This window comes from Triturus cristatus, chromosome 8, assembly GCF_964204655.1.
Source record: "Triturus cristatus chromosome 8, aTriCri1.1, whole genome shotgun sequence".
Lineage (NCBI taxonomy): Eukaryota > Metazoa > Chordata > Amphibia > Caudata > Salamandridae > Triturus > Triturus cristatus.
Window position 1 is genome coordinate 1,144,749,126 of NC_140591.1, and position 20,565 is coordinate 1,144,769,690.

General features: G+C 41.4%; 1 pseudogene; it reads left to right on the top strand.

Moving 5' to 3' along the window:
• LOC146805519 (lysozyme g-like) overlaps positions 1-20,091 on the top strand; it is a 76,078-nt pseudogene extending 55,987 nt beyond the window's left edge.
• Positions 20,092-20,565: the final 474 nt, after the last annotated feature.

Consider the following 20,565-nt stretch of genomic DNA (forward strand, 5'->3'; position numbering starts at 1 on the left):
TTGATTCATACCGTGAAACTTTATTTTTCTTTTGAACACTGCAATCTTTATGCATTATGTTTTGTACACTGCGTGTTATGTTTCGTATGGCACCAGGTCTTTTGTTATGTACACGCGAAGATTCGTAGTAAGCATGGTTTGCCATTTTTTGACATTGGCACAAGTTCATTTAGCGTTTTGCCACCATCTTGTTGCATGCGCACTTTCTTTTACATACACAATTGTGTATTAGGCATGGAGGGCTAGTAGATAAATTGCCTTTTTGTTTACTTTATAGAATTGACGAATGACCCCTGACGAAGGGTCTGGAAAAGACCCGAAATGCATTGGGTTTGGATGAATTAATGTTATTCATGGATGTTTTACTAATGATATTGAACACCATTGGATTTCACATAAATCACTTTTGCATGGAATTAATGCAATACATTTTCAAATATTGAATACTGATCTACAATTGTCCATAATTAACTGAGCAATAACATTTGTTAAATTGGCTGATAGCAATTTTATTTGCTGTGACAACAGTGCTCACACCAGCAGAAGAGTTTTCTCTTCATGCACTTTCGATTCTTCTTGTAGAGCGTCATCCAGGGATATCTAGTTTGCAATGGCAAGGGTTCCCTATCTTATACTAAAGGAAAGGTAGGGACTAGCTCTATGACCACTCCTATGGGAGGGTCAGGGGAGTGGGTGGTTACACCCACTTCCCTATGTCCAGGTTCGCACCAGAGCAGGGGCTGGTAGCCCCTGAACCGGTTTGAGCTGGCATCTGCACAGAGGAGCCTACTGCTCCCCCAGTGCAGGACTTCAAAGCACTCTAGGAGTGAACCCACCCAGCCCCAATACACTAAATCCTGTCTGGAAGGTGGTCACACCTCCCTGTGACAGGATGCCTATTGTTGGGCCTCCTCCACTGCGAGTTTCGGTCAGCAGCAGGAGGGCAGCCCAGTGTCTGTGCTGGTGGCATCCATTTTGTGATGCCAGGGCTCCTTCAGGATTCTACAGTGTTTCCACAGTAGGTACATGTCTATCCCTCTAGAAGGGCGGGATCATACTCCCACACCAGTTACTGGTGTGTGGGTATGATTCCAAAGTGTTTGACACCAAACACGACATGTTTTGATGCAGCCATCCCAAAGTTAGCATTTACCGCTAGGTTATAATGCACTTAAGAGTATATGGTTTAACCGCATCCACAAACAGCCAAAGAGAATAGACTCTGCCAGCTGCAGAGGGGCCCTGCTCAGGCAGAGGCACCCCCTCTCATGGAAACCAAGCACCCTGCCCTCAGGATTGATAGCGCCTTCCTTAGGGGTGACTGATATGTTTATATGTGTGTGTAAGGTGAGATATTGGGAACCTATACCTCAGTGAGGAGTGCTAACACTACCTCACCCAGGCTGCAGTAGCAGGCCTGTGGTGTCATATTTAGTCTGCTTCCCAGGGGTGGCATAATACAGGCTTCAGCCCCTGGTAGGCCTGTGAAGTACCTATGCCCTTGGTACCTAAGGTACCATATACAAGGGGCTCATAAGGTACCACAGTATCTTCTCACTAGTGCATCTAATATGCACTCCAAGTTGTTTAGAGAGAACAGAGAGGCTGGGACCCTGATTAGCAGAGACCCAGCCAGACTATAGCCAGAAAGCAGTGTAAACATCAGAAAATAAGTGGGGGCAACATAAGTGCAGATCCTACTCTTCTACAAATAGGTACCATCCTGGTTCCTGCCATTTCATAACCTCAACGTTCATGTTTTCATTGATTGTCGGAATTGCTATATGCCCCGTTGCTTGATTTTAAATCCTCTTTTAAAAAAATACAATATCAATTGTCAAAATGATGCACTAGAACTTCTCTTAAGGATGGAATTTTTTGATGTGACGTGTGCACTGGCTACATTTCTTCAAAAATGTTTGGATTATTGTGTTATAGTGTAAATAGTAGGGGTTTGGAGCTTTTAGTGTATTATGATGAATTGGTATTTATATGGTATAATTATATTAAAAATGTTATTGCTTTTAAGGACTGTATGTTCTAAAGACGGTGTCTAAACATTAATAAAGAATGAACTGAATTGAACTGGTTCCTATAATTCTGGACATCCAGCTCCAAGGGTGGTACCTTCAGTTCTGTCGCTGACCTGTACAGGGTTGACACACATCCTCATTTCTATAGTAGGTAGATTCGTGGACACAGGCCACTCCCTCATATGTTTGCATCTTTGACATAAACAATAGTTTTATTTACCATACTTGTTTTATTACTTATTCCTCCACATGGTTATCATGGTCCAGTATACCAACTTATCTAAACTAATTTATTCATTTATTTGCAGTTTCATATAGCACATACTAGACCCACGGGTGCCAGAGCTCTTTACAATGCAATAATATTAGGAAAAATAAAATAGCAAGGGTCCGACATACGCATTATAGCAGCTTCAATGCAAAACGTTTGCAAGAGACTAGGGTGAGGCAAAATTGGGGGGAGGGTTATGTAAGTACATATTTCTGAGTAAGTCGCAACATTAAGTCATTCTTGAAAGCCTCGAGTGAGGGAGACGTGCATATATCTTTGGAGGCATCGAGTTCCATTTCTGGGTGTACCATCGGTGGCCCTCAGCCTTGGAAATGCAAGTAGTTAATAACATATATTTCTGGATGAGAATCCGTTTTACGTTCTAGTTAAAGGCATTGAAAGAGGTGCTTGTGGGTAGGTCTGGAGGGAACGAGTTTCATATCCTGCGAGCACTACCAGAGAAGGATTGGATTCCCTGTTTTTGAACCTGGAATGTTCTGGACTAAGAATTAGACAATGCAGAGAGAATCACCAGCAAAGACTCACTCACAAAGCTGACGGGGTGCAAGGAAAAAGGAATTCAAAAGTCAAGTCTCTAATCGCAGATCCTCAGATGGGTTTCACGTTGGCCTTTCCCTCTTGGTTGCATGCTTTCTTTTAATATTCCAAGCATGTTATTCCCTGGGAAGGGGCACTTTTACTGAATGGATTCATACTATGAAGTCAGGCATTTTTTATGCTGCCAAAGACCTTATGACATTAACAGACAGTAGTAGGCTTCTGATACTCCCCTTCTGACATTATCTTGTATGGGTCAGCAACCTTTAGCCCCTTCTTATTTTATGCGTCAATTACATTTGAATGAGCCAGTTTAGCATTATTTATTCACTGATGCTTGCCAAAGCAAAGTCACCTGTCTTGGAGTTGCTTTTCGTAGCTGTTTCTTCCATGACATCTTTCAGCCGCCTCCCACTGGCACTTGCTTTTTGGGGCACGGCTGCCAGCATTTTCCATATTCAGAGGACGTGGCGACTTCTTTGTCGCCTGGCTGCTCACATAACTGCCTGTTGGAACATGCAGGCCATATTTTCTTTCAAACAGTCACTCGCAAACAAGTGAGCCCCTTTACAAACCAAGGCATTCATTGATGCCCTTTAGAAGGAGCAGAACAGAACTACCTGTTCCCTCTCTTAGCCCGAGGAAACAGATGGGCAGGTACAATGTGACTTTTAAAGCCACAATCATAACAAGCAACAGCAGAGCCAATATGTGTGGTATTATGCCATCAGCATTTGTGCATGACGGTGTGTTCAAGCATTAGCAAATGAAAGAAAAGTGCTTGTTTCATGAATTAAGGCGCAGTCCTTAAATAGTCAATCTGTGACTCAGCTCTAGCTCTCTTTTTCTCCAAGTGATCCCCTAGTGACATCCTTTTCTGCAGGCAATGCTTCCTGGTAGGTCTATCATATTAATATTACAATTAGTAACCTCTTCAGCCACGACGAATTCCACATATTTCAGTAGCCTCGAGTGGTCTGGAGACAGCTGTGGTAATGGTGCGGGGTGAAGATCCTCAGAAGTTGACCCTTTTGACCATGTTTCTCTGCACTCTACCCCTGGCACAGATGAAGTCAGAAATTCTAATTTTTTGGGTTTACATGCGTTTAGTGATAAATTAGAAGTATTCAGCAATGTTTATCTTGCCAAATGTCTTCAATATTGTGGATTGTGAGGGTCATCTGGATCGGTTGTTTCCAGGTTGGGAGGTTTAAGACTGACCATGAAGTTGAGTGAGTATTGGTTCCCTGTTACTGTTTCTACCATGAAATCTTTCGACTGTCTCTCAGTGGCCCTTGCTGTTCACAGAACGCGGCGACTTCTTTGTCGCTTGGCTACTCATTAAACTGCCGGCTGGAACAAGTTGACCTTTTCTCTGAAACAGCTACTTACAGATCAAGCATGCCCCTTTAAAACACAGACATTCATTTGATTCTATGTACAGTGAGCATAACAACTCCATGTTCCATGTTTTAGTCCTCTGATATCTTCACACCAATAGTACATAGCTATCTTCTCTTCTCGAACATGATACAGTATTTGTCTAAAATATGCAAGTTATGCCTAATGCCCAGATGACTTAAAGAACATGTATGTGCTGGTGCAGCCAGCTTGTAGCACTTAGAATCTCATTCACATGCCTGCTTTTCCAATCATTTCACTATAGAATTATGAAAGCTTTACCTCGGAATTAAAGTTTTACTACTTTAGACTTTTATTCTTCCTTAGTCGATTTCAATTAGATATTTCTGTGTTCTCGAGTGACACATAGGACACATATTTACTAATGGAAAAGTTTGCTCGCATTCGTGCTAAGGACAATATCAGAAAGGTCCAGGACTTATTGCAGGATCTTGGACCCTTCAGATATTTCTGAATATTTAAGCAGCATGAGCGACTATGTAGTTGTAGATATCCACTGTAAAATCATTCAACAACCACAGTGGCCTAGACCTTAGTCCAAACAAACCTAAATAAGCATTGGTGCACCTCTAAGTATTATAGTGCTCTATCAAGTTAAAGAAAGCATTAATTCATTCAAATAAATGGCAAAACATATCAATAAATATATCCATCAGCTTGGGCACACAGTTTATTTTTTGGGATTATGTTCTAATTTGTATCTTCTTGTTTAAATATACTGTGAAGGTGATCATACATGTAGGGTTATCAGATCTGCTTTATAAAAGACCATGCCCACAGCTGAGAAAACTCCCATCTGCAATTAAAAACAATGATTCTTTTCGTTTACCCCTTCTAGTCTAGTAGCTGCAATAACCATTATGTTTTAATTTATCCATCAAACTAATTTATCATCTGTAAGGATTTGGGTTGCTGGTTGAGGGGGATGAAGCCCCATTCAGACAACATCCACAATCCTTGTTAGGGTCAACCACAAAAGTCACTAAATTAACCTGTACATAACCCTCTATTTGCTTGGCACAAAGCTTTCAGACTTAGAACATCGAGGCATAGTGTATCTTTGCAGCACACAGTAATAAGGTGAAAACACAACAAAAGAAATGTTTTATATAATAGAGTAAATTTCAATAAATAAAATGAGATCAGTGTGACACAAATACAATCATTAGAAACAGAGATATTAAGTTTCAAAGTTGTAGGTAAGTATAGCTCCTAAAAGTACAAAGTGCCACTCGCCGTCACTTAGTCGTGTTAGTCTGGAGGAAAGTCACAAGTTCAGGGCAACCACGATGGAGCATGGGCCGGATCACAGGACTAGGTTAATCCCACTGAAAAAGTTACCTTTTCAAAGTCGTTCACAAAAAGTGCACTTCGTGGTGAAGGAGGCTGCGAGGAACAGGGAGAAAATCATGGATAGTCATCTATGTACTGCAAAGAGCGGGCCTGGCATCGTGGATGGTCTTCACTGCCATGCGAGGATTCGCTAGGGCATCATGGACGGTCATTCCTGTAGCTTTGCATTAGCGGTTACCATAGGGTGTTGTTGCTGTAGCATGAAGTGTAGAACTTGTATTGCTGATTGCCAATGTAGCATGAAAAGTCGGTTCACTGTGAATTTTGTGTTGGCAGTTGTCATGGGAGGCAGTATCTTACCGCAAATAGCACCTCTTGGAGATTAGTAACTCACTCCATCAGAGTCAGGAGGTCCAATTGCAGCAGGTCAGCTGGGCAGTGGCAGGGAGGCCTCTGGAGCTTGTTGTGTCCCTGTGGCACAGAACAGGAGGTCAGTCATCTGACCCTTGGAGTCACTCAGATAGCCTAGGATGAAGGGAGCAGGTTCTGGCTGCTTTCTCCCAGGGTAGGCCTCAAGCAGCAGGGCAGTCTTCTGGAGAACAAAGCAGGCCTGAAGAAGCAGGGCAGTCCTCTGGGTAACAAGGCAAGCCCAATACGTTTTAAGGCATGGGAAAAGTAGGCTTTGGCCCAAAGCCCCAGGCATTCTTGAGGTCCCCTACCAGAGTCTTCTAAAGTTTTTGCCTGAGCTATCTGTTTAATTCTGACGGTCCTGCCCTGATAATAAGAACAGCTACTTAAACATAATTGTTAATTTCTTTTGATGAATGTTTTTAGCAAGGGGGGCCAGGTGATTAGGAGGTCATCACATATATTTTGCAGAGAAATGCTTTTAGCCCTATGGGACATTTGTAATAAGATGTATTTAGAGCTGAGCCATGTTTCATTCAAGGTTAATGAAGGAGAACCAGAGAGGCGATTTCTAATAACACTGCTAAGTTGCAGTTGTACCACAATATTGAAAACTCAAATGATACTGTTTTGTCTGCCGGTAAATGTATTCTGAACATTAGGGCCCGGATTTACTAACACTTTGCACTGGGGTTGCTTTACCTTTGTAATCCAAACCAAGCACAAAGCATTGCTGTGGAATTTACTTTCAATATAAATCAGGATTTGCAATGAAAAGATGGGTAACTCAAAGTACTTTGTGTCAAGGTGACATACCATGGGTGGTACGTGGGCATTCCCATGCAGCTACCCATGGCGTTTGATGCAAATCCCTATGTAATAACAATTTTACACAGTGATTTGCACCAGAACCTTACACCTTCTCAAGGCAGGAGTAAGGGAGGAGGAATGTTTTCTTTTCGTCATTCTTTTCAAACCTTTCATGTGTACTGCGTTGTACAGCATACATACAAAGCAGGATAAGTATTAAAGCATAGTATTTGAATAGGGAGGGTTACCTTCCAGTACAAAAGATATGCTTGATAGAATCCACACATCCTTGCTCAATGGTGTCAGGGGCAAATCTTTGCTCTATAGTGCAACGGTGTGTGTGTTGGCACACAGCAGTGGGACAGAGAAAACAGCATTATATCTCATTGGGTATGATGCTGTTTTTCACTATCTTTTTGACACAATGCAGCACAGCAACTTTGGTTGCTGTTCTGTGCTGTCACACTTTAGTAAAGTTCCCATAAAATTGAACACATTTGAAACATGGAGTGGTGTTTGCCACACATTTACATCTTCATTGTATACTATTCCTCACACATGTATGTCTTATTCAAGCACATTTATACATTTATAAAATGGCACATGCAGCCCTCCATGCCAAGAACTTCTTGAACAAAGCTGCTGTTAGAGAGTTGAGTGTGTGACATCTGTGAAATTTGAGGAAAGCTGATGCTGTCATATATCTAACTTGAAGATATATGTAGCTTTATGAGATAGAATTGATGCCGGAGCTCGACTGTGGAAGATCTGTTTAACATGTGCAATAGGTTTGTTCTTTGGAGTTTTAATTTTGTACAATTGTAACCAGAGGGATGGATTAGGAGCTTGAGTTTAGAAGATATTTACAACCTGAGGAATTGCTTTCAAGGCTTATAAAGCATATGCAAACTTCCGGAACAGATTCTTGTGTGGTGCCTGTGTCTATACTAATATCTGTGTAACTGGAGAATCGTTCCTCTGATGAAATCTAGAATGTTTATAATCTGTGTTATATAAGCAAAGCTCAGTTTCCTAAATTTGGAATCTGTGACATCTGTGCCCCAACTAGCAATGTCTCAAAAAAGGTGTTGAATATTTAGAAGTTTAAGAAACGTGGACAGTTAGAGTAAAATGTTCCTGAAATTTTTGCAATACACCCCACATATATCTTAATAAAATACACTTTAAAAAAAAGAATCTTTACCTTTTTTCTTGGAACTAAGTTCACTAAGTCTCTCTACTATATTTGATGAACCATAATTGCATTATTGCAATGACTTTTGCAAGTTGCGGCCCTTCTTGCTTAATGTTAATTAAGTACACTGTTCCACTACATGTCTTAGATAGTATATTGGGTATCCAGATCCAAGTGGGTCATTGGAAGTGCCAGCTATGTGGAGCACAAGCCCTCATCCACCCAAATGTGGCATGTTTCATCATCGGGCTATGCTCTTTGTTGGGCCGACACTGCAATGCCCAACTGGTTCCTATGGAGGGCTCTTTGCAGGGCATCTTTTTGTTGCCTCTCTGGATGTGAGTGTGCAACTCGAATACCTTTAATGTGAAATGGACACCAAAGACTATCTAAGGAGATTGGGGAGTAGTAGTGCAAATTAAAATTAACTGCATTTGGACTTAGGTGTATTGCGTTTAAGTGTGGTTTCAACTCTTTTGTTTTGCTGCAATTATCTCATTCTCTGGGCCATCTAGAAGATTGTATGCTTTCTTGTGCAGTCAATTGCTGATTAATTTAGTGCTACATATGAAGCTACTAGGTGAATGACACTATGAACTTTACTTGTTGCTTGTGTGAAACTCTTTATCTCTTATGTTTTAGAGCAGCTAAATATAACTTGCTTCTTTCTCAGTAGAAGGACCATTAATTTGAGGATTCATGCTCCATTCACTGTGGAGGAGTACCTCTCACCTAAAACTCAAAGTCCACTGGGAGGTTTTTAATAAGAGTACTCTTATTCCACTAAGCTTTCGAGATGGCTCTGTGACACTGGAGGCACCATGTTCCAGTAATCATTCCTCCTTTAACGACATCCTGGTTTAAGGTTAAAGGGTCATAAGAATCTCAATTTGTTTGATGACTGGTCAAAGTTCCTCTCAGGTTCAAAACTGGGAAATAGCAGGCTCCAAAAAATCAAAGGGGATTCTGCAACTTAGTTTAGACTGCATTTCCTTTCCACCACACCACTGCATCACAAGTGCAGGTGGCTATTACCTTCCAAATGAATGAGTCCACAGGGGAGCAAGTTGAGGGGCCACTATAGGTTAACCACTAAGCGTTTTCCCACAGTGACTCGTGCATGTCCTGAGACCCTTACCTTGCAGATATTAAATGTGGGTCTCAGGTTCGCTCCAAGACAGTTTAGGTGCAGATCCCCATGGATTCCAAGCAGACTCGCAGACTCTCTCCTTGAGTTAGTTTCCATGTGGATTTCAGTCAGTTGGGCCTTATTCATGTTCTCAAGTCAAGAGCAGATTACCTCTTCTCTGGGTAGCCTAGGAACTTTCAGGCACATAGTAGCAGGACCTTCACCACTAGTACAAAGCTTTTGTTAGCCTCAGGGGTAAAAGATATAGAGTTGGCATGATAAATCAAACTTCTCCTAACTGGTGCTGCTGTGGTTTGAGAGGATTGAGGAGTTGGTGGGGGCATAGTTAGAAGCTCCCCTATCTTCAAACTATATGTTCCCAGCCAGCACAGGGAATTGTTTGCAGGTTTTTCCCAGGGTTCCAGCACCAGAATAAGAGAGAGCAACAAAGGAAGCCAAATAAATATTTTCTAGTTATGTCAAAGTTCTGACAAACATCTGTGACACAAATGTGAAGGCTTGCTCCAGTGAGAAGGAAGATACTAATGTAGGGAATCACCATCTTGTACGATATATGATGTGTCCTTGAAGAGTTCACCATTTGCACAGCACATGATTACTATGCATACCACATAAGCACAGCTGCACTTCATAAACCAGGGCAAAGCGAAGGACTGTAGATATAAAGGTCTGAAAGGATTTTCACAAGAAGGGATATAAGAACCTGCCCTGGGATAGATATTGAAAGACCTGTGCCACTGCATACAAATTCACCACCAACAACCATCACTTTCTCCATAGCTTCATGAGGGGGCAGACGCTACCCTGAACTATAATTCTGAGTACAGTCTGAGTGTACTCGCATTCTAGCAGGACCTAGTGCTGTGCTGGTTAAACAATGTAGAACACATCAAGTTTAGGGAAGGATGCTGAGCCAACTAGAAGTAAAACAGAAACTGAAAAAGAGGAGGAAGGCCCAGCTGCACACTTAGGGCCTGATTATGATATTAGGTGGATGTGCGCCGTGGTCCCGGGACCGACCGACCTCCGATAGGCGTTCCAGACACCGCCATTACAATGCGACCACACATGGTGCAGTCGCATACTCCCGTTTCTTTATGGGAACTTGTGCTGCAGCATTAAATCAATGGTAGCACAAGCTCTCATTTGAGAAATGGGAGATTCTGTTAATCCCACCCTCTTCGGCCCCCAACTGTATGCCGTGGAGGAATAAGGGCCTTGCTATGGGCCCCAAACGTCGCTTTCCGACCGGCTTTTCATGTCAGAAAGCCCGACATGGCAGGCCTTTCGGAACCGAACCTCGTAATCCTGACAGTGGAAATGCTGCCTCATGGATTACGTTGGGGCCTCCGACTGCCAACGGGCTCCTTGAGTCCGTCGGACTCTAGACGGAATGACTGGCCGGTTTCAATTCAGACCGCATACATTGTTATTAGGTGGTTGGAATTGAAACCAGAGATATCGGTCCGAAATCATATCGACATCATAAGCGGCCCCTTAGTGTGAATAATTTTGTCTCTTCATGAAGCATTGTTGCTGGAACAGTAATGTTTCTGGACAAATAGGCAGCCTCAAGGTAAAGCTCAATAAAGCAGTCAAACCAAAAACCAAACACAAAATCAAAATACACCTGAGCACACCCAAGTAGAGTCACTATAATCCAAAGGTTTTAATCAAAACCTCAGCAACATGAATAGTAGTCAATTGTTAGAGGGTCCTTATTTCTTTTTTTTGTAATTGGATATAAAGAAGTTTCCCAATCAGGTCCTGTTGCAGATTATTTTATTCATCAAACAACAACGCAGAGCAGCAGCAGCCGACGCGCGTTTCGCCCACCGGGCTTTTTCAAGGCTGCAGGAAAATACATATAAAACAATAATTGTACAGTCATCGAATATAATCAGTGGAAATCACCGCAGTGAATAAACACATAGAAATGCCCTTAGATATCACAATTCAAATTTGAAAATAGATAAACACTTCCATTGTATCATTCTGTCATTGGTTACGTATTCTTCCGTCCACATAGATATCAAACAGACGTAGGAGACGCAACTCAAAACCTCTAATGACATGATTGGACAGGATAACACACGATGATTAAACCATAAATAAGGAAAAGACATTATTTTTGTTGGAAACAAGGAAACAACATCCTGGTTCTGATATGAAAAACAGCACGCTATGTCAAGTTAGCCCATCTTAATGCATGCATCTTGAAAACTGTAAACAAGCCTATATGAGCGTCCTTTTGGTGTAATCAATATCCTACATTACCAGATCTGATGGAAACCTGATTGCATGTCAGCAATACAAGAACAATTTTTTCTATAAGTAATCATGACACTCCAAAAGTCAATAACACAGACTCAAAAAATATAGGAAAATACCACCACCAATACACCGATAGTGCAATGGAAAAACGTTGTGAACAAAACTTAACATTACAGATATTCCTCTCACCTAGTAAATCATACCAAAGTCCCCTGAATTGATAAAAGTCATGCGCTGTAAATCCGTCACTTTCTGGATTAGTTCTGATAAGAGAGCACATAAGAAAAAGGACAAATGTTGAACCCGAAACTGGATATAGATGTGAGTTTAGTAATACTCACATGAGTTTTGGAAGTCATTATTATAACTGTTTCTCACCCTGTTAAATCCGTGTCCACTTTAATGTTCTTGTCGAGTATTTAAAAGGCAGCCTGGGACACGTAGTGATCGAGCCGCATCACATGTTGTGATTGAGGTACCCCTTCAGGTTCGGGAACCAAATAACGGACCTTGATAAGCCCTGTATTTAACAATTTCAAGAATATAATTTCACTAAAAGTACCCAAAAGCAAACTGAAAAAATTGTAAGTGTTTAAAAACGGAGGACGAACTATATCGTTAAAACTAATGTGCTCCCGTGAGCGTGTCTGGCTATGTATTGGACGCGATAGCATGAGGTTCGGGAACCAAATATCGGAACTTGATAAGCCCTATATTAACCCCTTCCATGCGGAGCGGATTCCCCCGCGGTGCTGACTGCTGCTTGCGCAGGCGTGCTCATGACGGAACGGTTCCGTCATGAGCACAGCTCAACCGACGCTCATGACGGAACCGTTCCGTCATGAGCGTCGAAGGGGTTAAACAATTTCAAGAATATAGTTTCACTAAAAGTACCAAAAGCAAACTGAGAAAGTTGTAAGTGTTTAAAAACAGAGGACGAACTACATCGTTAAAACTAATGTGCTCCCGTGAGCGTGTCTGGCTATGTGTTGGCTGTGATAGCATGAGGCACGTACACTCGGATCCGGCGCTAAATTCTTAGGAGCAGTAGATCGATATTTTATCGTTTAAACTTTACCTGAATGTCGCAACAATGTCCTATCGAAGACGCGTGGCAACTCGGCGTGTCTGTAAACGCGGGTGCCATTTTTGCCGTCTATTTAAATCTTACTCAGTAGTCATAGAAAGCGGACTTGGTAATGTTGTGCCATTCGGTATAGCGCGATTTAGTACAAATAGGTACTTTGCCTCACGGATAATTTTAGAATTTAACTTTAGACCAGGATGTAATTTACTTGCGAGCATAGCCCTTAAGAGGCACATTATGTGTTAAAAATAATAGTAGTTTAATAAGCATGAAAAAAAGACTAACTTCCCTCGTCAACGGTTAGTGGATCTATCTGAATATTGGATGTGAGTATCGACCCACTGGGATTAAAAGTGCAACTTGCTCCTGAAGCCTCATGGGCATGTGTGAAGACAATACATGAGGAGCATAAACATGCTAAAAAAGTCCCCTGATGACTAGATCATTGCCGGGAAAACGTTGTGACAGTATAGTCAAAAATTGCACTCAACTCATAGGTTGTGTACCTATTCATTGTGATCAGCCATTATTAAAAAATGTATATATAGGGTCAAATATGTCCTTGGTGTCACAGGCACATATAGACCCAACTAAGGAATAATAATGCATCTATTTATAAGACAAGCGAAAATTCAGAAGTAACGATAACCTGTCCAATGCCAGTAACAGCTAGTGGAGGTCTGGAAAATTCAGGACTCAATCTAAATGTAGATTTAGTCATCTTGTGATAGTGTCAATAGACAAGAAAGTTAAGAAGGGCTAAAAGCCCAATGTCTATTGATATGGAATCATGTAATCACATGCCAATCTACCATTACAATGTTAGAAGAAGGAGAAACCAGCAGATATAGGGAATAGTGCGTGTGACAGTGGGAGGGCATACAGGTGCCTTAACATGATTCATAGAAATTCACACAGCTCTTTATCACAATTTAACCCGTGTTCCACCGCCCTCAGTCTGATGATCCAAGTACTCTCTAATTTGCGTAACTGCGACGTCATGTCGCCACCCCGTACATTCTGACTTAATGCATCTATACGATGGAAGCCAACTTTCTGTAGGTCAAATGGTGTGTGTTCACTATTAAAATGGACTGCCAGGGGATACTGTGTGTTGTTGTTTCTGATGGCACGAATGTGTTCTTGAATCCTCTCCTTCAAAGGTCTAATTGTGCTTCCAATATATATTTTTGTGCACACACATTTGATACAGTACACAACCCATTTGGTGTTGCAATTGATAAATCGTCTGATGGTATAAGTTTTCTCAGTGTTATATTTAAAAGTATTGATTTTATGGAGTCCATAGCTACATATATTACACAAACCACACCTAAAAAAACCACTAGGGGCAGCGGGTAACCAGGTAGACTGCTGTTCAGGAGGAATGAAACTGGGGCACAGTTGTTGTCTCAATGTACGCCCTCGTTGGTGGATCATCTGCGGTTTTGGTCCAATCACACCCTGTAGGCTGATGTCATGCGTTAAGAGATGCCAATGTTTTTTTAGAATCTTATACACATCTGTACTCAGACTAGTATATGGAGTGATGAAGGCACTCTTTAATGTTTTCGCACTTCTTCTCTTTTTTTTGTTAGTATTAGATAGTAAGTTTGTTCTACTGACTTTGTTGACTTTCTGTCTTGCTGATTTGATAATATTCCTGGGGTACCCTCTCATTTCAAATCTTTTCTCTACAATGCTAAAACCAAACACGTTCAAAGAGAAGAGTTTGACCTCTTGTTCAACTCTCTAAATACCCAACCCATGCAGAGGCAGTTAAAAAAAAACATATGACATGGTTTTTATAGCAAAATTTCATATAGAAAATGTGAAAGAACCCACCATGACACCCCAGTCCCTTCATGATTTGCACTAAAGGTTAACTTTAGTAGGACTGGACAAACATATAGCCACATCTAGCTTCTGCAAGCCTCCAAACTCTGGAAAAACAAAGCTAGGAAGTTCCACTGGAGGTATGGGTATATGCATACACCCAGGCCAAAATAGAGGTGGAGTGGTGGAATCCTGGTATATATACATTATTTCTTTCTGAAAATATTTGCCCAGTATATTAGTGGCATGCTTCATCATCAGGTCTCATCCTGGTCCCTAAAAACCAGGAGGAGCTCGACCTTGGTGAATATTTTCTGTTTCTTGTTTTCAATTCAAATATGTCAAAGGAACAACAATGTAGATTGAGTATGTCTTTCTAAAATGTATTCATTCTTATTATACCCACACTAGATCTAGGAGAAGATCCTAAAGATTATTTTTCCAAGATGCTTGTAGCTTGATCATTGTAAACGCACCAACAGGTAATGGAATGTGTGAGGGATTTGTCATCTTGTAGTTCACACACAAGGAGGTACTTGAGTTTTTAGTGACATGAACTATATATATTAGAATGATTAGGGCTTCCCTTTAGGATTGACTAATCAAATTGTGTTGATAGTAGGGGATTTCCTCACTTAGGGCCATATGTAGGAAGCCCAATACCGGTCGGTAACGGCTGATTTTCGGTAAAAATCCCGTTACCAACCGGTATTCAGGCTTTTGGTATGTATGGTGCACATTTCAGGATTCGGTAATTTACCGAATCGGTAAAATTACCGAATGGGTAATTTTACCGATTGGGTAAATACCGAATCCTGAAATGAGATGTAGGGGGAGTGTGTGGGTGTTGTGTGGAATTGTTATTTACCACCAACTAAAAGTTGGTGGTAAATGACGAATGGCTTTGAAAAAGCATTTTTTGGCACATAGAAGTGTGCAATGTGGCAGACATACATGCCCTTAGGGCATGTATGTGTGCCACATGTGCACACATGCAGGAATCAGGGGTGCAACAGGGTGTCACTGTGACACCCTGCCATCCTTGATTGTGCTCCCCCCATTACCGAATTGGTATTTACCGATTCGGTAATGGTAACTGGCTTCCCATTGATTCCTATGGGCCTCCTGGCCCATAGGAATCAATGGGAAGCCAGTTACCATTACAGAAGCGGTAAATACCGATTCTAAAATACCGACCCATTCCGAATCGGTAAATATTACCGATGGATTACCTACATAGCATTTACCACTTCATAAATACCGAATCGGTAAAATTCGGTATTTATGAAGTGGTAAATGTTAGGCCACCTACATATGGCCCTTAATCTTGGAAGATTAGTGATCAATCGAAATACCTATATTTGTGATCTTTCTAGCATTTTTATTTTTCTGTTGTGTGATGGAACTGTTTTAGGGGTCACCCACCTTAAGTCATCCTGAGAATGCCCCTTATCCAAGAAATAACCAGTAGTTTCTGTCATATTTTGGCAACATCAATGTTGCATTGTTGCTCACAAACACCAACTTATGCTTTCCTTGATGTTATGCTTGCACACTGACATCCCCGTGGACTATTAAACAAGCGCACTACATTAATTACAATCTGTGTGATCAATAAACTTACAGGACCTGCACAGTGAGCACTGCCAACATAGAAAATGCCCCTGCACTGGTGGGAGACCCCAGAGACAATTCTCTTCAGCTGAGTTTGTGTTACAGGCTCTCATATGCACTAATATGCACTAATATACCTTTGAAATGTGTCTTACGCTTGCAAGAAAATGGCAGTTTTTCAAGCAACAATTCATTTTAATTAAGTATTCAATAATATTTATTGATTATTTTCTACATTTCATTAGATGTGTTGCTGTATTTGGTATCATAGAATAAATGTGTTTTTCTGTCCTCATGCAAAGATTATCTCTGATTGCTACATGGCCGTTTCTTCGCCTTTTCCATATCTAATAGACAGATTCAATGATAGATTATCAGCTTCTCTTTCAAAGTCTTGCAAGTTGGTACTTGTTAGACCTCGCATCCTTGGCATGGTTTTCCCACTAATCATTTTGCTTTCAGACCTCCTGTGTTGCTGACTTAGTATTTGCTTCCCTTAGGACTCCGCACACTTTATCACTGCTAACCAGTGCTAAACCATATTACTTTGGCTTTTTACCAATTGGCATATTTAATTTACTTGTAAGTCCCTAGTAAAGTGAGAGTACCTGTGTCCAGGGCCTGTGACTTAAATGCTCCTAGTGGGCCTACAGCACTGATTGTCCCACCCACTGAAGTAGCACTTTAAACATGTCTCAGGCTTGCCATTTCAGCCTGTGTGTGTTCAGTGTAAACTGGCATTTCAACCTGGCAAACTAAACCTTTTGCCAAGCCAAAACCTTCCTTTTTAATACTTACAAGCCACCCCTAGGTTAGGCCCTGGACAGCTCAGAGGGCAGGGTGCAATGTAATTCAAAGGTTGAACATGTACTGTTAAGTTTTACATGTCCTGTTAGTAAAAAACTCTTAAATTCATTTTACCTCTGTAATGCCTACCTCTCCGTAAGATAGCATTTGAGTTACTTTATTACATTTAGAAAGCTGTAATTTCCAAATAGGAGCAGGTAATATGTTCAAGTTTTGTTTCTTTTGAATTGTAATGAACAATCCTAACTTATGGTGAAGTCAGATTTCAGCTTACACAATTTTGAAAATGCCACGTTTTAGAAAGTTGTCATTTTCCTTCCTTAGCCATTTGAAGCCTGCAACATGTCTCTGGTTCACATAGCTGGGTGTAGTCGACAGTTGGATTTTGCGTATTCCTCATAAGCAGCCACATACAATAGGGAGCTTAGGTGTGACTGAATGGGCCATCACGACTGGATGGGAGGGAGAAGGTGTGCCCAGCCAGTCTCACACTTGAATAGGCTGTGTCCTGTCTCCCCACAAAAGGTTGCATGCCCACTGTAGTTATTCCGGAGCCGGGGCCAGGAAGGCAGGGCATCTGTGCACCGCAAAGACCAGCCTCTAGAAACTTTTCCACACTTCTAAGGCACAACTGGGTATACATTCTGGACACCAACTCTTCAGTACACTTCTGGACCTGTGGATACTCTGCCAGGAAGAAGGACTGCTGTGCTGCTCAAAGAACTGCCACTCTGCTTGACTATGATGGAACTGCTGCCCAGCTGTGCTGGCCTATTGCCTTCTTGCCTGCGTGAGAAGGACTGGACAAGTAGCTCTTAAAAACCAGAACCCAGAGTGACTTCAAAGGCTAGTTGGCTGATTCCTGATCTGAAGCCTCAGGGGCACAACAGGCTTTCAACATCCCTGCCCTTGCATCTGGACTCTGCCATCTGTGAGTCTACTCTGCCAAGTGGTGCCACCCCAGCTCTAGACCCTTTGAAGTTAGCCTAAGGTGCTTGCCAGCCTCTGTGGATCCAGCGGAATCAAAGTATCTCCTCCGCGGTATGGCAAAGTCCCAAGTAGATCCTATGGATTGCCTCTGCTGCGTCGATTGGACCTGTCGCAAAGACCTGCATCGCTGCCGCAGCCCGCAACCTCTTTCGTAACCAAAGCTGCATGATGCATCCTCGTCTTCACATCACTCGTTGAGGGCAGCCGCAACGACGGTGATGCACTCTGCATCACAGACTCGCAGCTCCTCGCAACTGATGCATCGCCCTGACTTCGTGACACATCCTAGATACTGGACTTCACATCACAAGCCCTCATTGATGGGATCTTTGACAATAGCGCAGGACCTCACATCTCAGCATCTCAGAATGTCTGCAGTGCTTCAGCTGCGCGATGCATCTTTGACGCAGATACTCGCAATGCTCAGCAAACCAGGATTTAAGGTACTGTGTTCAGCGGGCCTCACTGGGTCCCTGTAGCCGACTCAGGATCCATTGTGGTTGGCCAGAACATGTGACTTTATCCTGGTCCAGAGGGACCAGATATTCACAGTTGACGCTTTGTGCTTTTTGCCACTATTTTCACTGAAATCTTTAAAATTGCATATCTCTTGTTCTAAAAGATTGGATTTTTGTTGTTTTGGTTTTGTTTTATCCATTACAAGTGACTCTTTTTTCTAACTTGGTGTGGGATCCTATCTGTGTGGTATTTTCATTGTATTACTGTTTGAAGTGTTGCGCAAATACTTACACACTGCCTTTAAGTTAAGCGTGACTGCTCTGTGCCACACTACCAGAGGGCTGAGCACAGGTTATTTTAGGATTGGCTTCTTGTGCTTCACCCAGACAGTGATTGGCTCACACCCAAGTCAACCAACAACCGAATTTCTTACAGTACAGTTGTATCTGGTCCTCAAAAACTGGCTGAATGGCAAGTTTGTTATACCATTTTGTGTGTTAAATACCTTTCTTAGCCCGTATTAGTAGATCTAGAAATTATATTTCTGAGTTAGTCATGACACAGGTAAAAGTGAGAGAAGGGTTCTGTCAGTTCAACTGGTTCACAAACTCCATTGCCTGCTCTTTATTGTTTTCTAAACTAAACTACAAACTCGTCGTCTACATAGCGACACTCAAGTCATAGGTGTTCATGATATGGGTTGTATCAATTTAAAGCCATATGTCTGGCTAACTATCAAGTCAGCAATTAAAAAAAAAGTATAATAAGAAGTACAGAGAGAGGGAGTGGGCCTTGTATTAACGCCCTGCAGCTATTTGCTGTCATGTGTCTTTCATGGTTTGCCATTGCTTGGATGTGTTGCCCATCTCCATCAAGATCATGGCATCTCATGTCTGGGTACATTGGCCCATTTGCGCTCCTAATAGATTTTTAGTGCTGAAGCATTAAGTAGTCCTTTTGTTAGACTGCACATGCAGCTTACAAATTAACCAGTGTGATATTTGATGTATTTCCTTTGCTGATAGAACAACATTTTAATTGCTCATTTGTGTGTATTTTGGCTCAGGAAATATGTGCTCCTTTCGATTCCTTAGCCTGTCATAAAGATGCAAGGCTAATTAATAATAGCCCTTGCATATGTATTTGATTTACTTTGCTGTCATGAAGTCATGTTAAAAGTACAGCTTTTGTTTGCAAAGTAAGGAAAATAAAAGTACTGGCTGTTTGTAAACAAGTACCAAAAAAAACCACATACTGTACAATTGTTTGCTGTGCATGCTTTTTAGATTCACCTCTTACAATGCAAACTTCATTTTCTGACTCCTTTTCATAACACTTTTCTTTGAGGGTACAGCTTAACTCTGCAAACGTTCACACATGTACCTGACTATTACAAAACATCTGTATTCACAAAAAGCCAGGCCTAATGGATCTATCAATGTTTCTTTCTAATTTTTAATATTTATTCCCAGCATTGTCAAGAATCTTCCTGGACCTTGGCTTTATAGAAAAAAAAGACTGCATTAGTGCTCAAAATATTGGTCTGCATAAGGCCCTCAGCTGATACTTATTGCACAAACTGATTAGCTTGTGACAACACTAGAATATTTATCTTTCACATTATTAGAGTTTTTAACTCCTAACCTTGTATGTACGATGTGCGAAAGTACCTAATGAAGCTTGCAGTAGTTCGGTTTACTTTTACTGCTAACTCTGTCCTTGTTTCATCTTCCTTCAGGTGGGATTGCCGCCTACAATGCTGGACCTGGAAGTGTTACAAGTTACCCCAATGTCGTCGATAGTGGTACATACAGCCAAGACTACTCCAATAACTTTGTCGCTCGAGCTGTCTTCTATAGAAGCAACGGATATCATATGTGTTGATGATAACCATTCTCATGCGCTGCAGATCTGGGTTCTTTTAAAGCAATGTATGTACCTATTTGTCTAAGACCCGATTTAGAGTTCCATAGTAGCTGACAATCCTATAAGGTTTCTAGAGGAAAGTCTAAATATGGAGTAAAATCCAGCAGCCGATAGTTTGTCACTTTACGCCCCCATTGTTGAAGGAAAGTCAGCCGGTGAATTCTAATTCGTATTTAGAACTTCCTTCAGATATTTGGGGGTATTTTCATTTACCACTGAAATCTGAATTAGGCCCTTAATAATCTTAGCTTGTGGGAAATATTTCACTGATTATAAAGACTACTACACAGCCTAATAGCTAAGTTAAGAGGAGGTGGTCAGTAAAATAAATGACTTCACCAAAAACTGTTCACAGTTAATTTACTCAGTTGTATCGGATGAGACATATACTTTAGGTAACACTCTATACTAAATATGTTTACATGTAATGAA